Source organism: Helicoverpa zea, chromosome 20 (genome assembly GCF_022581195.2).
Source record: "Helicoverpa zea isolate HzStark_Cry1AcR chromosome 20, ilHelZeax1.1, whole genome shotgun sequence".
Classification (NCBI taxonomy): Eukaryota; Metazoa; Arthropoda; class Insecta; order Lepidoptera; family Noctuidae; genus Helicoverpa; species Helicoverpa zea.
In genome coordinates this window covers 3206329-3231790 of record NC_061471.1, presented here as the reverse complement: position 1 = coordinate 3231790, position 25462 = coordinate 3206329, and the positions used below count along the sequence as shown (strand labels likewise).

The following is a 25462-nucleotide window of genomic DNA, read 5'->3' as shown; positions in this document are numbered from 1 at the left end:
TTTATGCTGTACAAAACTTCACATTTTTCTACTTTATTACGTAACTTTGAACTTGATTATTTTTCACTTTAAAATTAAGTGCATATAATCGGCACATTTAAGTGCCATCTTTCTGAAATGTACAACACTATCAAGTAAAGTTTTGCTACTAGATAAAGATGGCGCTGTTCCCTCAATATAAACGCTAGGTACGATAGATGGCGCTGATCAGTACTTTTGATTCAACAATTCGGCTCTGCCCGGGCCACATGTGAACAACCAATCATAAATCCGGAATCTTTAGTTCATTCAATTCAAGACGAGACTCAGTCATTCACAGTCATTCTATTTATTCATATCATTCATTCATTCAGTCTCACGGTGCAACTCGACGGGAGTAGTGTTGTGTTAAGTGATTCAGAATTAATGAAATTTAAAAATTGTTATGAACAGGAAACATTTTCGTTTATAGTGTTTTAACTTCCACATTCAATTTTGTGGTATTGACTGAAGACTCATAAAAATATTAATTGCCTTAATAGATTGAGTTCATAAGCATTTATTTGATTTTATTTATGGTTTGTGTACATACATGTGATCGATAAAAATCGCGAAATTTCTTCGAAAAAAGGGTATGTATGAATGAAAATGTTATCTTTTGCACTTATAATGAATTAACACTGTTGTATTTTGTCGTTCAGTTGGTGGATTGCTTGTTTTCCCCTGTCGGGCGCACACCGCCCCATCGCGAAAAATATATTATTGCGAGGGTTGTCCGTGCGCGCTCCGTACTGGATTATTTTATTACTGGTGGGGCTCAGCTTTTTAATTATTGTTAAATGTTATGGAGACAGTAAACTGCTTTATTGTCAGTTTGTATTCCTATACTTTACCCAGATACCCACACCTTAAGTAAATTATTTTATGTACCCGGGAATGCCCGGGATATATAAATCATTTGCTTTTATACATCACCTAAAAATCCTCCCTACATAGTCTCAACCCTGAATTTGCAGCGGTTGAACTTTAATAATGTTGGAAGTGATAGATAACGCTGATAGCCTGGCAGGGACAGGGCACTGAATCTATTTTTAAAGCAATCCTACCATTGCGGGTTACCTATCTCTCGAATGCTATGAATTATACGTATGTTATATGTAGATATAACAATAATTATAATGTAATAATTAACAGGGTTCTTGCCGTGAGTCTCGTTGTTATAAAGGACCTTGCATAAAGTGAACATCGGATTTCCCCATCGCGCATCGGTGGTATTGACGTATTTGACAAAGTATGTAATATTTTCCAAAGTACCTATAACAAAAAACTATCTGACTACTTGCTCTAATTCTGTAAACCGCCCAAAAAGGTCATGACCCCAACACTTATGCACCCTTGCACCAATAACATAAATATCAAATTCCGAACAGTTGACTCACGGCCAAACATCCCCCTGGCCTTTTGAGGCGTGTTATTATAAAATGCATTGTGAAAGAGAAAAAAAAATGCGCGTGAGTTTGTGAGTCAGTGTTGTTACGGAACCAGTTCGAAATGAGTAAATCTCTCAAGATCAGTGTCATTATCATTGTGAGTCATCGCATTAGTATCCGACCTCTAAGGGAACTCCTATCTTTTATCTCTGTGGATTAGTAGGTAAATGAGGCATGACTATGAGTTAAATCATATGGCATTTTTAACTGCCTCGTTGGTCTAGCTGTCGCAAGTGCGGCTGCTAAGCACGTGGTCTCGGGTTCGATTCCCGAGTCGGGCCGAAATCGCCTTGTGGGTTTTAGAAGACTTTCACAAAGCAGCCCGGAGCCTGGAAGCTGGTGATTGATACACCCGTGCATCGGAGAGCACGTAAATGTCGGTCCTGCGCCTGATCTCTCTCCGGTCGTGTCGGATTACCGTCCCATCGGGCTATGAGAGTTAAGGAATAGTGAGTGCACCTGTGTCTGCGCAAATGCTCGTGCACTATAATATGTCCTGCGTAGTTGGCTAATCTCCTTACATGAGAACAGCCGCCGTAGCCGATAATCGGCTAGGAGGACATCATCATCATCAAATCATATGGCATGCAGGCCATTGCAGGCTGTTGTGTACGTAAATAGGTAAATGGGGTTTAACTATGCTCTTGTTTGTTAAATGGTAGCATAACATTTCCCCTTAGATTTAGAATCGTAGGTGTCTCCAGATCCAGATCAATAAACTCTACTGACATCATCCTCCGAAACTTTTTCCCAACTATGTTGGGGTCGGCTTCCAGTCTAACCGGATTCAGCTGAGTACCAGTGTTTTACAAGAAGCGACTGCCTATCTGACCTCCTCAACTCAGTTGCCCGGACAACCCGATACCCCTTGGCTAGACTGGCGTTAGACTTACTGGCTTCTGACTACCCGTAACGACTGCCAAGGATGTTCAATGACAGCCGGGACCTACAGTTTAACGTGCCATCCGAAACACAGCCAATGATGTCTAAGATATACTTAGAAAGTACAAAGTTGCATTGGTACTTGCCTGACCTGGGATCGAACCCGCGCCCTCATACTTGAGAGGTTGGTCCTTTACCCACTAGGCCACCACGACTTTTTTTTTCTGACAAGTAGGATTAACTACATAATACGCACAGGCACGTACTTATCTAGTTACTTAGCAGCACACCGATTAATATATTCGATCAGGTGCATTACAACGCCAATTAATAATAATACTTGTTAGCTGGCTCATGTTTGCACCTTGTCCTCAACAGCTGACTAGCTAACAAGCTTACCCACCAACATCATATTTCATCGGTCTTTACCGCCGTAATACAACACTCGCTCATTATTAAAACCCTGACGGGTTACTACTAAGAAACTGCTTTGTATAAGCTCATAAAACCAGCTACTGTTGCGAATAGTCCTAAATAATTTAACCAACAAAGCGTCACACTAGTATACCTGTTTAAAAACTTTAAATTGCCGTTAGGTGACTGGTGACGATTGTTCAAAAAGTTTTTTTGAATCACCATTAGAAAACCCTTTCAATACCATTTATTCCCAAAGTTTTACAATCTACATTTAACCCTACAATGGCTGGATCTGTCATTAGAAACAACAAAATGTTTCAACCAAATGCGTGTCATGTGTCCTTAAACTGTAAAAAAAACTAAAAAACTGTGTCGATGACGTCATAGCACCGGTACTGCGTGTACGCTGATGATGCGTCAGACCATTCACGGATCTTTCGCTGGGTTTCCGAGAAAGATATGTCTGAATGGACAAACTGTTATGTTACAACATCGATGAAGACAGTATTATATTGTTACTAAGAAATTGTCTTTAGAAAACCGCGTGAATACTAGAACTACGTTTTAAAAAATAATTTAAATAATTAACTTAACTCCTACAAGAAATAGGCAATCAAACTGAATTGTCAGTTTGAACAGCTAACAAAAATCTGGAAAGAGATCCTATTGAAATGAAAAGTCATAAATAGGTAGATTGATCTGTACGGCTACGAATAAATAAATACCACATGCACTAGCACTGTAAAAATAACAAGAAAAATACGTCCAACTTGACTGCAGTTTGAAAATAAATAGCCAGAGAGAAGTTGGAAGCTTATTATTCGAAAAAGCTACCAACTTCAATGAGCAAACTATAACTTCAATGAAAGGACTTGATGAAACTCATCTTGTTGGCAATCTAACTTGGAACTCTTACAAATATACGTAGTACCTAAAAATACTTGCAAAAAGCCAGTACTTCGATGGAATTTATATCGCCAAGAAAGAATACAGGTGCACAAATATTTGCACATACATATTTCGATTGATCGCCACCTTCAGAATTCTCAACCATTTCTCAAAGGCTTTTGTTCAAACTGTATCTGAATAAGCCGGTAATCTAACATGAATGCTATCTACAGCAAATCTCCTATATTCTCTTGGCAAAATAGGGGATGAGATTACACAGCAGATTCTAAGATTGGTGCAATTGCAAACTTACTTTTGCGTTAATTAATTATCCCTAACCTATTATAAATCATGCCTGCGGTGTAAGTACATTGTCTTGTAAATAGACACCACCTGTCGTGCATTAAAGTGTATGTGAATCCATCAATCAATAGTCAATTTCACGTAAGCTTAGCTGGCATCGCGCTCGACGTATTGTAATACGCAACGGTTGATTACACCCAACGCGGTTTGTAGGTTTATAGCGTGCACAAAGCATCGATGCTGATAACTTACGCATTAAAAGCTCTTTTTATTATAAACACACTTCCTCGACCTGTAAATAACGTTACAATGTAAAGAGCTAAGCCTCACCTCTGAAATACTCACATTTCCAAAGATACGCGTAGGCATTGATTGTTGAAGTGTCAATGAATTGTAATTTAGTCGTCTTTGTTTACGAACAAATGCTAAGAAAGTGCGAAGTAAGAGAAAGTCAAACTGGAGAAAAAGATCGACAACTCAAACTTTACGCAGAAGGACCCCTTATCAATCTTCTCGTCGAACTAAAACTTGCAGTTTATGAAACTTTCATGGAACTTCTGATACAGAAAGCGTGTTATATTATACAACATTTCATACTATGTTCTTCTTGGGAGAGTGGAGCCGGGTAGACGCCTTTATAAATAGGTGCAAGTTTTCGTCGCGTAAAGTAAAACATGGTAAATGAAAAACAAACATGTACCTACTCAACAAAGGGCTGTGTGAAGAAAAATAAACTTATTTTAAAAGCATTTTAATGTATCGTGTGTTTGAACGTATGACGTCGTAATTACAGGGAGCAATGGAAATAAACAATTCCTAATGAACCACTTATTATCACAATAATCGTTTAACGCGGTTACTTTTTATTCAAGACACAAAAGTGGTCATTACTACTTACAACAGCAGATAAATTGTAATGACCAGTCTAATGGCTATGGTATAGGAAAAAATATAGTTTTTGTACCCATTTCTGAAGCTGCTGTTTGTTCAGAATTCTTTTATAATCTCAGCAGATTTTCGCCACTGACTCAAATAATATTGGATTCCAACCCAAAGCAAATAACCAATCGTTTCTATTTTTCGCGGCGCTGTTAATTAAAACTCTGTCTTCACAAGACCTTCCAAGACAAAATTAAAACAAAAAGTCTTCTGCTGCAAAATTATAGTGCAAAATGACGCGCTTGGATGGTTAAAAGAAATTACATTGATTCCAGCGATACTGTGTTTAGTAATTATTTCTTTAAAGGTTAACACAAACTGGTAAAAGATCATAAAACCGTTATTTCTAAGGGTACTCAAGTAACCCGCGGCTGTTAACGTCTTTGGTGCCTCGGGCCAGGGGTATTGTCCACCACGAGTCGACCATAATCTTGACTAATGTAACAAATGCGAAAGTCTTGTTAGTATGTTATTCAATAGCGTAGCAAAGTAAGGAAAGCTGCTGAGAAACCTTAAAGGCTACCTAAGTCTGTAGTGCAAAACACATTGTATTTGTTTCCTTCTTGCTTTTTGTTATTGTAATGGTTCTGCAGTTAGTTTGCTAGAGAGCTGAGGTCTAGCTCTAAGCAATCATTTGTTTTAGCGCCCGATTTATTTCGAGGTGTCTGACTACAGGTACACACATTTATGGTAATGAATAACCGAAACAGCACCCAGATCACAGAACGTCGACTTCTGCAAATAAAACTGGCCATCGATCCACTCTGAACTACATTATGTATACTGATCAGTCAGTGTTTGAGCTAAAATGACGGCCATTTAGTAAGCTTTGACCCAGTATTTTAAACCAACTTCAAATAGATCTCCATAATTCACTCTCATTGCTATCTTCAATGACATTTGAAAAACAATGCAGGCGGCTCCACGAGTGTGGCCAGTGTATAATGCTGGAGCGTCCTACAAAATGGTTGTCAGTAAGATAAAATCGCGGTGTTGTGCCCATAATAGGCATGAGACTGGAAGTGGACACGACGGTGACCCGACCCGGGGCACTTGCCCTCACTATCACGACGTGGAAGTGACTTTATGTCACATCTTATTGTGTACTTTGTCTTATTACCTTTTCATTATGAGGTCCTTCTTTAGATGGAATGGCGGTGCATTCTGATCGTTGACTAGTGTTTTCTACGGTATCATTATTTCAAGCTTTTGACTGGTTGTCTTGCTGGCGAAAATTGATATATGAATACTCTGGATAGGTTTATAATATAACTACATCTATCGATTTAACTGTACTGGTCCTTATTTTACGTAAGAACATTCATGACACCTTACCTAATGATCCTCATCACCCAAAAGAACTTCAATTGGTCTCGCATGTAACAAGAAGTAGTGTCGTTAGTACCATGTTTAAAAACCGGCCAAGTGCGAGTCGGACTCGCGCACCGAGGGTTCCGTACAAATGCTGTATAGATAAAAAGTGAGTTTCGCGCCAACCGTTCAGTTTAGAACAATCATAGTTATGGTAATTTCGTGAGAGTCAAAGTAGTTAATATTTTTTATTTTATAATATAACTAAAATAGTAGGCCAGTACCTTGTAAAAGTTATTTTATTGAAGTTATTTATATACAACATTTTATAGTCATCATTCAGAAATCTGATTGAAAATAACTAATTATGTCTTAAAGGTCATGGGGCATATCTGACCCGCTTTGTAAAAAGTGGCGGACATGAATCAAAGTAGTTTTAAATCGTGGAGAATGGTATGACGTTTCTTTGAATATAAATATTTTATTAAAATTCCATGGAGACGAATGTCCAGGATCGTTTGAAAAATATAAAAGACAAGCAGTTTCAGAGGATTGTACAGGTTGCAATGCTAGTTTTTATTGTTAAAGACATTTCATAAAGAAGGAAGGTGCCAATCCGGATGACCAGGATCTGATGAGGATCTGGAAACCCTGAGAAATCGAGGGCAACTCTTGAATATTGTAGGCACGCATCGAGTCATAACCAGACAAGTGAGTGTATTTTTGAGGGTATTGGTAAACAGTGAAGGTTTGGAGCTGATTTGATTATGGAGACTACAGAGAGTCAAGGGAACTCCCGAACGGTATGTTGCAACTACCACGTGTTTAGGCTTATTTTATTCGTATTGGCGAAGACTTTCCACAAAGATAGGTTTGACTGCCATTGTGGGATCGACAGCTAAGATCAGATATAGTTATGGGAACTCCTTTACAATTTATAACGTAACCTTGTGTTGGAGCTTATTTTATTTTAGGTGATGAGAATTCACTACTAACTTGGGTTAAAGCAGCCATTTCAGGAATGGGGTCTTTTATTTTTGAGGGATTAATCACCTAAAGAGCCCCAGTTTCAGGTTTTTTTCGAAACCGCCTGACGACTTGTAGCTGTCGAATTGTAACAACGACTTCTAGAGAGTAGGATTCGGCGCTGCTGGCTTTACGTTTCTAGAGCCCTGACAAAAGTGTAATTCTGTCCCTTTCTTTGTTTTATAAAGTCGGCATTATTTTATTTTGTAGCATTTTACAAACAAATCCAACTTCAAACATATAAAAAAGCAACAAGAAAACAAAAGCAAGAAAGAAATTAAAAAGATGTTAGGTGCATCGGTCTAGAAGTCGGTGTCTAGAGGATGCATCTATATTTATTTAACCACCGAGATCTAGACCGATGCATATAAACAGTTTTCTTGTTGTTTTAGAAGTTGTTTTTTTTTTGTAAAAAGTTTTTATTTTTAACTTTTGTGAAAAGTTCTCGTCAATACGAATAATATAAGCCCAAACACGACGTAACTAAAACATACCGAGTTCTCTCGACTTTCTCACGTCTCGTCCTTTCTGATAGTTGCCCTCGATTTCTCAGGATTTCCATCATCAGATCCTGACCTGATGACAATGGAAATAAACGGCGAGTATACTCTTTCACTACAAAGAAATGATTTCTCAAATCCGTCAAACTTGGTTGTTTAAATTCCCCATTGAAATGAGGAAAATATTTGATGTTTACACCTGATTTTCTCTAGATTCCCATGGTTCACATTGATGCGACTAATGCCATAGTAAATCAGAGCCTTTATCATTATACTGTGCTATATTTCGTTCGTATCCGCCGTGGGTATGGTTTTCATACTAAGGTGCCCAATGACCTTTGAATGATTTAAAATTTTTCACAGTTTAGAGGCCATTATATTTAAGAAGTGTTTGATATGAATTTCACTTTTTATTCAAAACTTTAATATCTCTACTCGTTCATGTGAAAAAGGGGAGGTAGTAAGTTTATAATTATGAAAAAAAATATTTTATGTCATGTAAGCAAAAATAATATTTTAATATTTTATGTAACTTCAAATTTATCATTTTCGCAATGTTTCCTTTATCTGTACTATATAACGTTGCTTCGTGCCGAATTTTAAGATTCGGAGTTCACGGGAAGTACCTTGTAGGTTTTGATTCCCTAGCGTGTGACGGAAATTCGTCTAAGGTGTCGGTAAAACTGCTGTATCTTTTGATCGCGTTAACTTAGAAGTTAGATTTTTTCATTGCTTAAAGGGACAATAGACCTAGGTATTTGGTATAAATTTCAATTTGGTACCTTTATTCGTTCGTGAGAAATAAGGTAGTAAGTTTTATTTTAGTAAAATATTTTTATTATATTATATAACAAAAAAAATGAGATTTTCGCAATTTTTCCTATATTTGCATTATATAACAATGCTTCATGCCAAATTTCAAGATTCTGAGTTTACGGGAAGTACCCTGTAGGTTTTGATTCCTTTGCGAGTGTCGAGAATTTGTTGAAAATATCGACATAATCGGTTGTATCTTTTGATTGGCTTGGCTTAGAAGCTTGATATTTTCACAGCCTAAAGGGACAATAAACCCGAGTATTTCATGTGAATTTCACGCGTTCTGAAGATAAAGGGTCTTGACAGACAGACAGACAGACAGACAGACAGACAGACAGACAGACGGACAACAAAGTGATCCTATAAGGGTTCCGTTTTTTCCTTTCGAGGTACGGAACCCTAAAAATTATTTCAAATTGAATTACCTTTATAACGATACATGTTGCATGCTTCATTAACCTCCTCATATTCATTCTGAGGGATGTTTTTCAAGTAAATTCCTTATTACAAAGAAACATTTAATTCAGTCATCAATCTTAGAGAAGCAGTAACTTACACCGGTACACACCGGTGAACATAAAAAATACTGTTACAACCATAAATCTCCTAATCCTCCCTGATGATTATATCATAAATAGCCGTCTATGCGATTTATTACAAAAGAATTTAGAAATTAACAAAGCTATAAAGTATTTTCAAAGCTTTTTCAGTCCCGTTGAGATGTGCAATTTCTTTATTAAGAAGAAAAGTGTTAACTGTACGAGTTTTATGACGTGTATTACAGCTTCATCTATGCTATGGAAACAGTAATACTTTATTGCGGCTTATGCATTTGAAAGATTAAGCGAAACGGATAAACTTGGATCTTACGGCTTACCTACTTGTCAAAACATAAATGTCTAAAGTTTCATTAACGCTTATTGTAAATTTTATCACCTCCTTTTGAATTCGGCTATAGCAACAGTAATTTACCAGTAGGCAGTCGTAACAATATAATGACGGGACAGATGTACGGATCCAGCGTCTCACAACAGGTGTGCACGCGCCTTAATTTTTTTTTGTAACTCCATTTTGCACCGTCTCGCTCCTCCAAGACAACTTGTAAAGCAAGAGAGGTGACGCTTGTTATCGAACAACTGAAGTATCTATGTACCAAAAAAGAAATAAAATTCTAGTATTATGTCATATCATCTTGATATATTGGGTATTTGTAATGATAACTGTGCCATTGGAGAGATAACAATCGAAAATGTTGCAGAGCTTTAAAACAAAGCTTTATCAACCAGCTGTTAATATTAATTGAAACAGTCCGTCCATTGAAATTGCAAAAAGCTACGTAGGTAGTTCATTTCCAAATTGCCGTACCAAAAACAACATTTACAAATAAAGGCTATTAATTAACAATCTGCAAAAGCACCGCATTCAATACGTCTGATTAAAAGAAGACGGATCACAATCCATACAAAATTGCCCCACGTCCTATAACAAAGTGACGTATCTCAAAAAAAAGATAAAGTGTTTAAAAAAATATGGCATACTCTCTAATTCATTTTTTTTACACCTTCATACGAAAAAAATGCTTTAAAAATTGTTCAGGCGCTGTTATGAAAACATCGTTCATAGAACTATGAATAGACTATTTTATTAAATTATTTTTTTGTTTGATAGGGTATACCTCACAGGTGGTCCCATAATCATCAGGTCAGGATCTGATGATGGAAACCCTGAGAAATTCAGGGAAACTTGAAAGTTGTAGGCATGCGCAGGATAAAAACTTGACTATAAGATGTATCTCTTATAACACTATGCAACAGTGAAGATTCGGAGCTAACCTGATGATGGAGACGAAAGAAGGTCGAGGGAACTCGACAACTGAATATGTAAACTACCTCGTGTTTGGGCTTGTATTATTTGTATTGAATAGACCTTTGCAACAGTGAAGGTTTGGAGCTGATCCGATGATGAAGACCAGAGAAGGTCGGGGGGACTCGACAGCAAAATATGTAAACTACCTCAGAAGTCGGTGTCTAATGGATGTACCTAAGTTTATATCCCCACCGACTTCTAGGCCGATGCTCCTAAGAATAGTTTTTTTTGGGAGTCTGTTTTATTTTATTGTAAAAAGTTTTTTTTTTTTTGGCTTTTCAGTGTCAAGCACAGTTGTCACTATCCGTATAAGTGGAAAGTTCTCATCAATACGAATAATATAAGCCCAAACACGAGGTAGTTCACATATTCAGTTGTCGAGTTCCCTCGCCCTTCTCTGGTCTCCATCATCAGATCAGCTCCAAACCTTCACTGTTGTAAAGGTCTATTCAATACAAATAATACAAGCCCAAACACGAGGTAGTTTACATATTCAGTTGTCGAGTTCCCTCGACCTTCTTTCGTTTCCATCATCAGGTCAGCTCCAAATCTTCAATGTTGCATATTGTTATAAGACATACACCTTATAGTCAAGTTTTTATTCTGCGCATGCCTACAACTTTCAAAAGTTGCCCTGAATTTCTCAGGGTTTCCATCATCAGATCCTGACCTGATGATTATGGGACCACCTGTGAGGTATACTCTATCAAACAAAAAAACAATTTAATAAAATAGTCCATTAATAGTTCTATGAACGACGTTTTCATAACAGCGCCTGAACAATTTTTAAAGCATTTTTTTCGTATGAAGGTGTAAAAAAAATGAATTAGAGAGTATGCCATATTTTTATAAACATTTTTATCTTTTTTTTGAGATACGTCACATTGTTATAGGACGTGGGGCAATTTTGATCCATCTTCTTTATTTTATAAAGTGCAAACCACATTTTGAGTCACATCATAATTACAGCAGGCAGCATGTTTCAAATATTTGCGCCGCATCTCAAAAACCATCGGAACCAGTTCTGGAACCAAAAAAGTCTGTAAATTATATCGATATGATCGTTCATCGATACCACGCGGGCCTCGGCGTGCGCTGGCTCCCTGCGTCGGCAGCTGTGACAGATTTTGTATTTTTTGCACGCATACACCAGACATCGATTTGCAATTTTCGTGCAAGTGGTTCCGACCTGTAATGTTCCTACCTGCTGGGCACGAAATATTTTAGTACGCATCTGCATTAAGTGTGAAATGATTCAAGATTTACTACATGATTGAAAACGTAACAACGCGTCTACACAAGCGATTAAAATAGTTCTCATTGTTTTTGAAAAAACGCATTTAAACATTATACAGAATTAATTGATAAAGAAGCAGCCACATATTTCTTCTGCAAAATCTCGTGCACAAACGTTGTGACTGACACCGAGATCTTGAAGTCAACTCCGTCACATGTGCCGCCATGTAAACATCTGGTTTGCATCGTCAATGCCAAGTTTCCTATAACTCCAGTCTTGGTAGGACATCAAAGGACATCTAATGCTGCAGAGAGCGACGCATTTAATGGCTTTCAGCCAGAAACGCGACGAACTTACAAATCGCGTTTAATGTGGCAGACTGTTCAAGACAGCAGAGGTCAATTGTTGAATATTCAGCAGGCAGTTTAAATTAAGCTTTGGTTTAATGCTGTTAGGTAAAAGTTACAGGTGTCTGTTTGAGGAAAAGAAAGGTACTTCGACGGAATTGTTCCCCCGAGATTCTAAAGCCACTGCGGAGATTATTATCTTCTCTCAGCTTTACATTCGTATCTTGCTTGATAAAGTAAAATATTTAGGTTTACCAAATACTAGCAATATATCTTGGGTCAAGTGCTAACAGCTTCGCGTCCAATCACAACTTATTAATTTGTCAGCAATTTTTAAACGTCAATAATTGCTGAAAACCACATAAATCTACTGCATAATTATGGCTTGATGTGATAATTCCCTCCAACTGTAACTAAAAGAAACATTCTCCGAGACCAATTACAAGCTATTACCTAACGTTGCCATGAATAAATAAGTCTAACGATTGTGATCAAGCGTGTCTGACTTTCTCGTAATCTGATGGTGGATAATGTCCGGTTATGAGCGTAGCATCAATCATCCACGACAGGGATGGAAATCGCCGCATAATAGGCCTCTACTTTAGCATGACCTTCGCAGACCTTCTTTTATCAAGAAACGAGGCAATCATGGATATTTTTTTCTTCTTCTTCGTACCTAAGCCTGTCTAGCTGAAGCTTTATCCACGTACAATAAAGTTGTTTCGGAAAAAGAAACTCCAATTTGGTGACACTTGAGGAAAGACTTTTCGACCAAGTTTGGACAACTATTAGTTACAATTTCCCTTTTCCATTCAGTGTTGTATCTCACAAACTGTAGGAAAACTAACATTTATTATTAACGGATTCCTAAGTGCAGTAGGTAAGTAATCGAAATAGTGGCTCGCTTTTGTGGACTAATCGGATTACAATTAGCGACGTAAGGATTGCAAGTGCATTTCGCCGGAAAATCTTTTGAAAGCCGCTGAGCTAAAAAAATACATTACAAAAAAGAGAAAAATACATTACAAATACACCACGGTAGATTTCAAGTCCTAGCAAATTGGCAAACCTTAAACTCTCGAGACGAAATCAATAATGCTAAAGTCACTCTCGGTGTTGGTGACAAAAGACTGTGAGAAACATGGATTCCTTAAGCTTTAACTTGCACCAGATTTATTTTATGATCTGGACGGGGATTAGTCTTCTTTATTGTAGACCAAGGAGTCGTTTAGTGTGAGTGCAGGGTTTAACTTCAGACCGCGATCTATTTTAGGAGCAACATCGTTTATTTTTATATCCCCGAGTTGTCCTACCAATAAATAAACGAAAACGCCATTTTACTTTTTATTTTAACCTTCGTTTCCTATAGAAGGATTTAGGATACTCTGCTTGTGTCAAACCGGAATTTTTGCTTGTTTATTAATGTAGTTATATTACGTATTTGGGCTATAGTAAAAAAATACTAGATTCGTTACTGCATTGTGTGTAATCTTGTACTGTAATAATTTGTCTATGAGGTGCTATTTTTTATGTAGGAACGCTTAGCTAAGGGCAACTTTTATCAAACGTTACATAGACTTGCGTGACTTGACCTGATAACGCACACGTGTTTTTATTTACATAATAGTTCAATTGAACGTAAAGAGAACCATCGACTGGAAAGATGCAGCTGACTTGATTGAAAGTCACGTAATTGCCTAGATTCACTCGTAACACACAAAGGCAGTCTGGTTATGTCATTCAATTAGACCTGGCAAGTGCTTAGAGCCAGGTGCATGTAAAATAGGTCATACTATTAATACAGAGTTAGGATGCTCTAGCAAAATTGCAGCCTTTACATTTTGCTTCGGACCATGGGTGTTCTAATCCATAGACTAGGTACCTCGATTGTAGGGCTACAAAAAATAAATGAATTCCTCTTAAAAACCAATTAAAGTGATGAAGTTGTATTGGCAATATAATAACGTTCATCAAGTTCACAAATATGAGAATATCCTAAATATACGTTACACGCTACCGGACATCCAGTATCTTGCATTATCACGCGCTCGCGCTTCCAACTTATCGCCCTCCAGTGCGAGCGCCTCTGCGGTTTGTACAAAGCTAATTTGATTCAATAAATTATCCTGGTTCAGTCTCAAACACGTACCTATAACGCTATATTATCATTATGATTTTTTTGCCTCTTACTCATCTTAAGTGAAATCCTCACACACTCATACCTCATTCTCATTAAAAAAATATTACATATCAATCATTTTTACCTAGTTACACAGTAAAATGTAGAAACATTACGTTGTAGGGTTATCACACCTAGAAATGTACAAATAACCCCTTTCCTAATATTTACATTCAATTAACTCATAGATAACAAAAGTAATAAATTATTGTAATGACAACACTTTGATAGAGTTGTAACAACACTTGTAACACTATTTCTGTTGATATAATATTATGGTCTTTTCATCAATAGCAACTGTCGCTAGATATCGATAGAGGCATTTTATCACGTTTTGTTACAAATAAATTGTTTCACTCCTAATTAGTCAGGCGGTGAACGAACTGTAGACCTTGAGATTTCTCCATTTATTTCGATAAATTATGTTAAATCTGTATCACTGTGTCATGTTAGTATAACCCTCACTTTCGTTAAAGTTGTTCAACCCTATCACAACCATAGAATCAGCCCCTAAATAGGCTAAACCAAGTGCGTAAATAGAAGTATGTTTTAGCCTGGTATAGGTCTTCAGGCACGCTATGAACATAGGTGTCTCTCATCTAAGTAGGTACATTCTACAGCGGAGGTCATAAAAATTCTTCACACAGTATTAAGATATCTATTCTCGTTATGCTGGTCGAGACAAACATCTGGGAATGTGTGTGACCAAATTATATTGCTTTGTTAGTACTGACTCAAGTTTTTTACATAATAATGTACATCGTTATATTTTTATGATGTGACAAAATATTATGTCGTTACAGCTCATTTGTCTTTATTACTGAACACACATTACTTTATCCAGTACCTAAATAACAATGTGACGATAATGTTGATCTTACAAATTGTTCCCTACAACCCCTATCTCAATGAGCTTGTCCTTATCACGTACGTTATGGCCCCTTGGAGGAACGAACAGGATGCCACGTGATCCGGCCCTCACAAACCCTTCTTACAATACTTTTACACCATATGCACATGGAGTACTACGCTCATGACCTTTTCGAAGGCCATCAAGTAAATAATGTTCCGCCTTGCTCATTTGAAAGTAAAAAAAGTTTGCGCCGAAAAGTTCCGAGCGGAAAAAATAAAAGGTTTTGCCCACCAGCTGCTCGTCAATTTCTGCAAGCTGCAGTATGTGAACTGATAAAAAATATCGTCATTATTATAAATAAGATAATGGACTTATTAAACTGGAGAACAACTTTATTGATTTACTGGCTACAGACGATTGGAAAAACTAGGAATATGTCTAATTAAAGAGACTTTTTGTCCATTCTAAAACAATGCAGAGTGGATGTAGTTCGGTTACCTACAAATAGTATTTATTTGACGATGATGACGAAAGTTAGTACATTTCTTGAACACGCTCATTGCTCATAAATCAAATAAACATAATTTAATCCGCTTGTCAATAACAAACACCAATAAAATGTCGATTGAAACTCATCAATAGATTCAATCACCTTAATTCGGTCCATAATACAATTCAAAAGAATCAATCTTCATTACGCTCATTCCATGCCATCAATATAATTTACTGTGAAAATAAATCGTTCTACTAATGAGAAATTGAATCTAAAAGTATTTTATTACTTTTTTATTTAGAGCTAACGATAACGTTTAATGTTGGCGATATAAATAAACAATTGGGCACTTCTTTTGGATACGAAATGTATGCATGCAGTGCAGGTGTTACTTACTGTGAAACCATTAATTTCGTTGTAAATTTGTCTGGCACTAAAATTACCATGTGGGGTTCCGTATACAAAATGTAGTTGAACACTGGCGTTTTTCAACTGACCACAATTTGCGGTGGATTAAAACAGTCCTTGATGCTCCGAAATGAACGTGTAAAACTAGAAAAGTCTATTGAACACTTTTTGAGTCGAGCAACATTCCACAGATTGTCTCTTTTTTATCCTTTACGGAAACTGATCAAACGACACAAACAAGCTCAGTTTACGTTAAAATTTTGAAGCGGATAATTTGGTCGTAAATCTGGTCTTCGTTACATTCTGGGCGCATTGTCCTAAAAATAAATCGGTTGTGGTCCGAATAATTATGGCTAATAAATTGAGATTACACACGTGGTCGGGTCGTTGACCTAAATATGGCCGAAATTGTAACCCCCTCGGCGAACACATGGTTTGCTCAGACTTGTTTGCACATAACTAGTAACATAGGACTAGAACTATTGCTCTGGCTATTGACAGATCTCGTTACGATTTGTAGGTCAATTAACGTCCTGTATTGGTTGTAAAGTATTACAAGGGCACACGTTTAATGTAATTGTTTGCCCTTAATGTACCTATAGACAACGAAACCAATAGCGGGAAGTTCAATTTGAAGCAAAGTTGCCAAACTAACCAAATGTTTTTGCCATTTAAATTCCTTTCTGGTTTTAACATGGCTGCTCATGCTTGATTATTACAACGTAAGATTAATGGCAATAAAAAGGCAATCAAGTGCGTCGTCCTACATTCGGGGCATGTGCAAGGCACTAGAAGCGTTCACGCTGGAGAGCCCTCGACGCCATTAAGAGTACCTTCACGAATGGAGCTACGGTTGACTCGTCAATTTCCGTCTGTTTCGGAACACGGTTCTTTTATAGTCTATTACTTCTGGTACGAGGGTGCATGTATTTTTGCGGGCAGAAAGTATTAAAATGAAAATACTTGACGAGTTTTTCATAAGTTTATCAGTACAAGTGGAAAAGCAGTAAGAAAAGTTAATTAATGACGGTAGCTTTTTCCTTCGCGATACAGATTGCATCTGAATTGTTCCTATCCTACAATGTAGCGGCTACTTAGTTGATACAATTGTCTGTACAATGTTTTTGTTCTGTTTCTCAGCGTATTGAAACGTAACACGATTCTCATTCGGGTTTCAAAGAGTTGGTAGACCAATCAGTAAAGTGATTCAGCATGTTTTAACCAATGTTTCATTGTGTCTTTTGCTTTCATTGATAACGTAATTTTCTTAAGTAGCATCATCTACACTACTCTGCCTCCTTTTAATGTTTTGTCATGGTCTACTATTTCATCAGAGTAACATTGATATAACATTTATAATTGAGCCTATATTAGTGAATCTAAGGTGTTTAAGTGTCACGATTGTCTGATGGAGAATAGGCCGCGTCGCGTGGTTCAAACAAAGTCCCGCTCGATGGCCCATAGTAATGGCCGTCGTCACGCACGCTCGTACTATCTTACTATTTTACTACTACGAATCTTTACTTCCGAGAACGTGGGCTAATTGTTACGTCAAGCCGTTTTTGCTATCTTCGATTTTAATGATCCTCTCTCTTACACGTATTATACCGTTTATTTGTTGTTTTTTCATTCATCACGCGATGCATAGTTTTTATCCACAGTACGCGATCTTTCATTGCAGCCATTCTAAACCAAACGTTCGTCGAGTGCGTTTTTAGTTAAGTTTTTTGAACTAATTTAAGTAATCAATTACATGCTGTCATTTGTGCCTTCTTTTTGCTTTCATTTACGATCATGATGATGTGTTGACTGTTTGACAGTTGAATGGCGTGGCTATGAAAGCAGAGGTGAGGTAGTAACGCTTGCGTGCTGGCAATGGCGCTCTATGCTAATACCTGGCTAGCTCCCACACAGCGTGCTCACAGGCCATAATACCTGTGTTGTGTGTTGTCTCGAAAAGCTGCGAATTTTCTCACATGTCCCGTATTTGTCCATACATAACAGTTTGTTCAGGGCATTCGTGTGTTTGGACTGTTAATGTTATGATAATGAGTTGTAACTATTTCTTACGAATGATTGATGAAGCTGTTAGCTGTCTGTAGTGTACCTAACATTAGAAACAAACTTCGATATTCTTCGTTTTGATATCCTTAATTTTAGCTATTTCACGAAAATGTATCTATTTATCTGCCAAAGAGAAGAACAAGACTACAAACTATATATTTATTTTGAGTATCCCTTTGAAGGCAGTAACATAACAAATTCAGCAATCTTGACCCCAAACACCATAAAAACAGCCCGAGGGAGTAATTTGCAACCGCTTTGCATCCCTTACGACGACGAATTTAGAAGATACGAGATTTTTCAGTCCTTATAAAGCATCATCAGATTTTTTATATTCTAAACTAAACAATTAAATGAGGCGTCACTCACGAACCACGTCTAAAATCCTTCTTTAGTACGTTAATCGCCATTTATTTCTTATTGCAGAATGCAATTCAATCGACGCTTCCCATTTGATGCATTTGATTGTTTTCTTCTCAACATAAATATATTTTTGCCAATCTCCCGACGCATTGTTTGTTAAGGAAGTAACCTCTACACTGGGAACTACACTATATACGCACTTAAGAAGAAAAAACCGACTTGTTTGTTTTGTCTAGTTCTTTTCTGGGCTTTGTTAGACTTGTTTGCGTGTAAAACAAAGCGGTTTATGTTTTAATGGTATACGTAACATGGTCGTTGACCCGTGATCCATGCTTGGAAGTGATCCAACTTAATGTTTTCGGCAAACCGACCTCGTACTGAACGTAAAGGACACAGCAGAATAACATGTTATCTGAAAAATAACTTCGAACGCTTTGAAGAAGAAAAGCACGCTATGCATAAGGTAGATCATAAGTATCATCAAAAGTAGAAGCGTACAGAATTTTTCTTTTTTAATGTCATCATATTTTTAATCCCGCTTTCCGACTTGCGCAAGGGCTGAGTAGGTCAAAACACTTCCTACTGACATGCTCCTTCGCTTCGCACATACCGTAGTATACCTGCGTATATGACTCGCTGGTTATTACGTAGCTTATGTAGGTCATGTCCATACTGTCTTATCTTTACTATGCGGTCAATCTGCTAGTTATTCAGTCGTGAATAGCTGCTTCCTTGCGGGTCTGGCTACGTCACCATGTCGTTTGGACCGTGTGTTACACATTGGGCTACCAAACTTCCCCATATGATTTGAATGGAAAGTAAAGATTCACAGGGTTTGTCATCCAAAAGAATTACTCATTTTCAAACTTATGCAGACAACGATTAAAATTTGCTTCAATTTCGTGGCCCAATTCTAATTCGAGATAGTTTTGCGCAATACCAACAGTATTCGAAAGGGTGGTTTTGCAGCACTACAGTCGACAGCATAATGATATCGGTGGTATGGTGTAAAAAGTGTTTATGCATCGAAAAGCTTAGATAATTTGATATTCGTGCAGTGAATCAGATATTTGCGTGTTATGGTGCATTCTTCTTTGTATCGACGCGAGGTAGTCGACGGAAATTGCTCATTGCTCCACACTTTTAATGGCTACTTCCTTAATGAAAGCTTAATGAGTCTGCATGTGTGGAGAGGAATTGTTCACAATTATTAAGTTTCTTTTTTGGTGTTGCTATTCTCGTATCTGAAATACTGTGTATAATCATTTTGTGGAAATATTTAACAAGCTATGGTTATTTCAGACTTCCATAATTAATTATGGTATATGTTTGTAATAAAAAACAGGCGCCAATGTTTATTTTCATCGGACTAAGTGTTAGATCTATAGGACGTTCTAGTTTTATACATTCTATTCTCATATTGTTCTTTATAGACGAACCAAATCACATTAAATAACTAATAATGTCTTCCATTACTCTTCGGCGCCCCTTCGCCCAAGCGACAGCAATAAATTATAATTTTCTTCCTGGCACCACCCATGCGTAACCCCAGGTTTACCCCCTTATATCATTGGATTTTCAAGTTTCACCTTTATCTAAGATATTTGTAGGACGAACCCTCAACATCATAAAGGAAAATAAATAAACAACAATCTTCGTAATAACCTGGACAAGATATATAAAGTTTATCACCTTGATATATCCTAGTAATCCTCTAGTACTTACTTAAACTTCCAACAGACATGAAGTCTTCGAAAATGTATTAACCGAAACTTCCGCTTATTGTTTTAACAATATTTAAATCAATACGTTTATAACCACTACACGACCGGGAGCATTCGGAAACATTCGGTCGCGTGACGTAACCGAATTAAAAAAACAGGACTCTGAATCCCGCTATTTTCCGGTGCTCGCCCAAAAAGTAATCGTGGTGACTAAATTTTAATAATATTTTTGCTTAATAACTGTGTAATGAAGTTTTAATAGATGCACGTTGGTGTATCATGCATTTTAATAGTTTGCGAATTTCCTGCCATGCCTCGAGCCGAGTTGGAATTCCTTAATTACAAATAGCAGCAGTTATAATTAACACTTATCATTTTCCCAGTATTCATTTTATGGGAACAATACTCGATGTTCTATTTATTAACCAAACGCTTGAGTTCATACGGAAAATATGTATGTAGCATGGAAGTAAATAATGTTGCAGCTATTACATTGACTGAAGTACTTAATGGATAGCGTATGAAAATTTCCTACTGATTGTCAAAGAACCATTGGGGATTTCTAAATGTAGAGATATCCCTAACATTACTCAATTATTCAGTCTATTTGGGTTGGAGTAGACTGAACCCGTGCAATAGCAGGTAATAGAAGAATGCCAACCTCTTATTTTTAGGCAGATGTTACATAATTTATCATATCACTTGCTAGTCCATTGTCACGGAAGTCCCAATTGCCAAAACGTACAGCAAAGATAAGATTATCCTAAATCCGCTTCCGTTAGGAACTAACATTGGTCATCTAATATTTAAAAAATGACGAAAAATACAAAATGCCTTATATATGTAAGTGCGATAGTCCATTTTTGGTCACCTTAGTATTTGCCAGAATATTTATCTCTTGAATGACAAAGTGCAATGGTACACTGTTTATTCAGGGCTCTATGCTGCCAGTTTTGCCACTCGCTTCACTTTAATATTCCAACAACCACTCAGAATGCCAAAACAGACCGAAACTTCGCTTCAACAGTAATTGAACATAAATACAGCAGTTATTGCCTACAAGCGTTTCAGTTGGAGATCCCAACACTACAAGCTATGTAATTAAATCACTGAAACTGACTTAAATAGACCAATTTCTTCGTTCCTGGATAGTTACGAATGTATGTATATGTGTCATGTATTTGGCAAAGTACGTTATTGCATGTAACTGGTAACTTTGTCACTGCGTCACCAAACAGCTCCATTCAATATTCCGTGCGGCCTGAGGCAAATTACGGAACTCAATATTGAACAGCGGGTATCAGAATATTCACTAATTAAACCTGGAATTCTGTAATATCTACTGTATTCAGTCTAGTCATCTGCATAGTAGCACAGTAATTATCTTAATTACTGTAAGTTCCTGGGGGATTATAAGAGGTCTTTAGGATCCTCAATTAATAGTGACAATAAATTATAACTTCATAAGGAGTTTGTCAATCAACTAACAAGTTGGTATTTAATTCCTATCTTAAGTTTCAAAGATTTCCAGCGTGATTCTGGTTAATAACAGTGTAACAATGAAATTGGAGGATTCCCATATTGTAAATTCCAGCGTTACTCGTGCAGAAACTCGATTATTACATGGCTGCCGGAGGCTCGGTGCCATGATAGAAAACTCAATATTGATACCTGTTACCCGTTAACGTGAAAATATTCCATCCCGATGCGACCTGGTTCTCGCTACGGTAAATTATTGATATTTGATGCCGCTATGCTGGTATGGGATTACGTTATTTTCCGAGAATACTTCTTGAATAGATGTTTGTGAATGAAAATTGCTAGGGCTGATTTAGATTTGTTTGATTAGCTTCGTAACTTTGATTACGTCATAATTGTCTGGGGTCCTCAAAGGGCTTAGGATACTCTAGGGCGGATTTTGGAAACGTAATAATATTGAAACCCCCCTTAATACTGCTTCACCAACCCCAAGAGATTCATTTTGACACGACGCTGACTGACTCTTCTTTTGGTTGATGGCATTCAAATGTTTAAGTCCATTTAATTTATCTTTAAACCACAAATTTGTCCGCACCAATTACGGACATTGATCGTATATTTGCCCAAAGCACCAACAACAAACCATAAAAAAGCTCCAAACTAGTAAAAGGACAAAAGCACTTATGTGATTATTTTCCTTTCAGATCGTGAACGATGAGACGGCCGTAACGAAGCTAATTCATCGCGACACGTATCAAATAAACAGGTGGGTTCGACACAGGGTGCGTTTCCTAACACCTGCTTCTTAGAACGAGTCGTTTGTTATCTGTGGCACGCTCGCATGCTGCCTCTTTTGTTTGGACTTTTTATTATTACAACCATACTACAACCTTCGTTGTTACTTTAAATTGGAACTCTACAATATGATTACATTGTTTTATGATATACCTACTGTTACTGTTGAATAAAACAATGATTTAACTGACCGCATTCCGCCTCAGAACGGACGCTAGTAAAAAAAGTACTTGGAATGCGGTAAATTCCAAGGCAACCGCAAAAGTCCCTTATTTAAATATCCGCTTCAAATGCCTTTGCCTTATAAAGAGCTTGCATGCCCTTTTTGAAGACAAAGGGTGTAGTTATGGGCTAGTCCGCCTATCACCCATCTATTCGGCATAAGGTTTGGAGAGTCAATGCATCAATAAGCCCATACTGGCGACTACAATAAACAATGGCTGATTGTAATTCCGTACGCCTCGTCTCGAGGAAGTTGTACTATGTCGCGGTGACGGCGGAATCCATACTTCTTGTAATCGTCGACATACTCTTTAGCACCCACCGCTATGGGAAATAACTTCCGTTCTATTAAGGTTTTGTGGTCATGGGAATGTGATCATTATTTTTATTTCTTATACTATTTTTATATAATGTGCGAATCTGAATCAAATGAGGTTGTCGGTAATATAATGTAAATTAAATTCCCTCAAAAATAATGTAAATTAGAATAATCATAAGTATAATATCATAATTTTCCTTGTTATTGTTATGTTGACTGTTTAACTAAATTAAAATAGTTTTATTACAGTTGACATGTAATTGCTAACATGCATAATAACTATACTTACATACTACAATGGAAACATATTATTTTACCAGCGACTATTTTTTATTTAACTAACAAACTATTACAGCTATCAATCATAATTTTCAAAGTCGAGTCTTAGAATAATAACAAAGAAGAAATCTTACGCGACACATGAGTTCAGTAACCCTAAACTGCTGACGGGTATAATAGAGGCGAGCACGCCTCCTGGCTCTACGACCACTTGAGTGCGGCCCAGATTTTTTCTCCATTCATAACAAGCTGGTCTTTCTATTAATTATTAATTACGGCCAAGACAAGATCTACTCACCGGTTTAATCAAATATTTACAGACAGTATCTTGTATCGTCTGATATTTTGTGTGCACATTCACAAATGGGTTAAACGACAGATTTTAGAAGCAGCCTTAGAATCGTTAAAAATCTTTTTTAAAAAGCATTCTTGCTTATTAAGAACACCTGCACATGTTCGCCTTTTGGCATAACCACAGTTCAATCCAGGTATTAAATTCTGAAAGTTTAATGCGAATGTTTAAAACTTCCTTATAACTTAGAAATAATTTCTACTGCTTAACCCGACCGTACACGAATTCAACTCAAGCATTCACATTAGTAAGGCTTTCAAGCGTGCCTTAACCCTAACTTGCCACTTAGGATTCCACAGACCTAGTTGCTGAGCATCCGCGACCTAATTCTCTCAGTGTGCTCCGCTTCACGCAGACTCGTCCGTTGATTAGTTTAACAAACTCTTCTGTAATGTAAATCGAGGAATATCGAACGTTTTGGAAATGTGGCGGAACTCAATGTTTGTCTTTCACAAGCTGTTAGCTTGTTTAAAACTTTGTAAAGGTATTTTGAATTGGTTTTATTTGCAACCGATTTCGTAAAATCGTACCTATTTCTATTCACTTCAGTTGTCTCAATCCACTTTGTTGTTGTGCTATTGGAAAGATGTTATTTGGAAATTGCACCAACGTTCTTATTTAGTGCTTCTGGCACTCATATGGCCACAAAAATTTTGATTACACATAAAAGGCGCAACAAATCTGTCGACGTGTCGCCCGTTAAATCCTGCAGCTGGTGGAATTGTGCCGAACTAGGACACGCTTTGAGAGTGAAACCGAGTACACTGCAGGCCATCCGATGCGGGTGCCGTCAGTCTCTTTGATGCCTGTTTACGTGATATCGCGTGGAACGCTGGCCTGCTCGGTGCCACATGCAACGGATCTTCATTTAAATTGGATGGTGCACTACGAATACGACCTGTTTATTTCTTTGCTTGTATTTTGAGGAAAAAGTACTTTAACAAACATGGTTGTTGCTATCACAATTTCACGAACTTTATTCCCTCTCGATAAAAAACAAAGACATAGATAGATCGGTGACACATGTTGTAATGTGGTCTTATTGAAAATTGTAATCGATTTTAAATGGAGTCGCGAAGTTAAATTACCTTCGTTCATTGAAGTTAATAGCGACGTGGGAGTGTGAAGGTACGACGCTGTTCAAACGCTTACTGTACATCGATTAACAACCTAATTACGTTTCGCGTCATTGACTATGAAACAATCAAACCTTCATTACTAAATAAAGGTGCTGTAGATAATCTATGAAAGCGCCATAATTATAGTTTTTACTCATGTTCGATGTGTGAAAGGCCAACTTTTTATGGGATACATAATTTTATTACACAGTTTTAATAGCTGGGTTAAGCACTATAATAAAATGTGTTTTCTGAACATGTTGCGTATTATCTAGTATGCCATTAGATTTGACATATAGTCTTGCAACTAATTGCCTGACATCAAACATGAAATGAGCCTAGGCACAGTTGGACAGCAGTAAACAACTCTTTAGCACGGCACGTTAGACAATTGTATTGTGACAGTTCGTGTTGGCCAGGGGTGCGGTTTGCCCTTTTATTTATATAGAATGATATGTGTAATCATTTTTACCTGTTGACCTAATTATATTCATGGGAAAGTTGATGTCATGGCCGTTTTAGTACAAATTATGGGGTTTACTGTTTTTACTAATATGAGGATATTTTATTTTTACATTATGATAAATTAGCTATATCGTACAAATGAGTTCAGCATGTATCTATGTTATTTATTTGGTTTACAATTTCCTCACAGAGTTCTGGTGAAAAATTCACGGAATATCTGCAAAATATCGATTTATTAAGTTCTCGGAATAGCGTTGCACACACATGAATTTCAATTTAGTCTATATTAAAACGGGTCATAGGTCGCCAGGTAATATGTGAATCTGGAACGTTGACTGTGGGTACTTC

The 25462-nt window shown here is 37.1% G+C and overlaps 1 protein-coding gene across 1 annotated transcript in view; it reads left to right on the top strand.

Annotated features, from left to right (window-relative positions):
• The first annotated feature begins 372 nt into the window (after window positions 1-372).
• The window catches only part of LOC124640012 (myosin-I heavy chain), a 72707-nt gene continuing 47617 nt past the window's right edge, over window positions 373-25462 (top strand). The window contains exons 1-2 of the mRNA XM_047177583.1: window positions 373-611; window positions 22269-22330. The gene's annotated coding sequence lies outside the window, so the exon portion shown is untranslated. The remainder of the gene's footprint in view (window positions 612-22268; window positions 22331-25462) is intronic.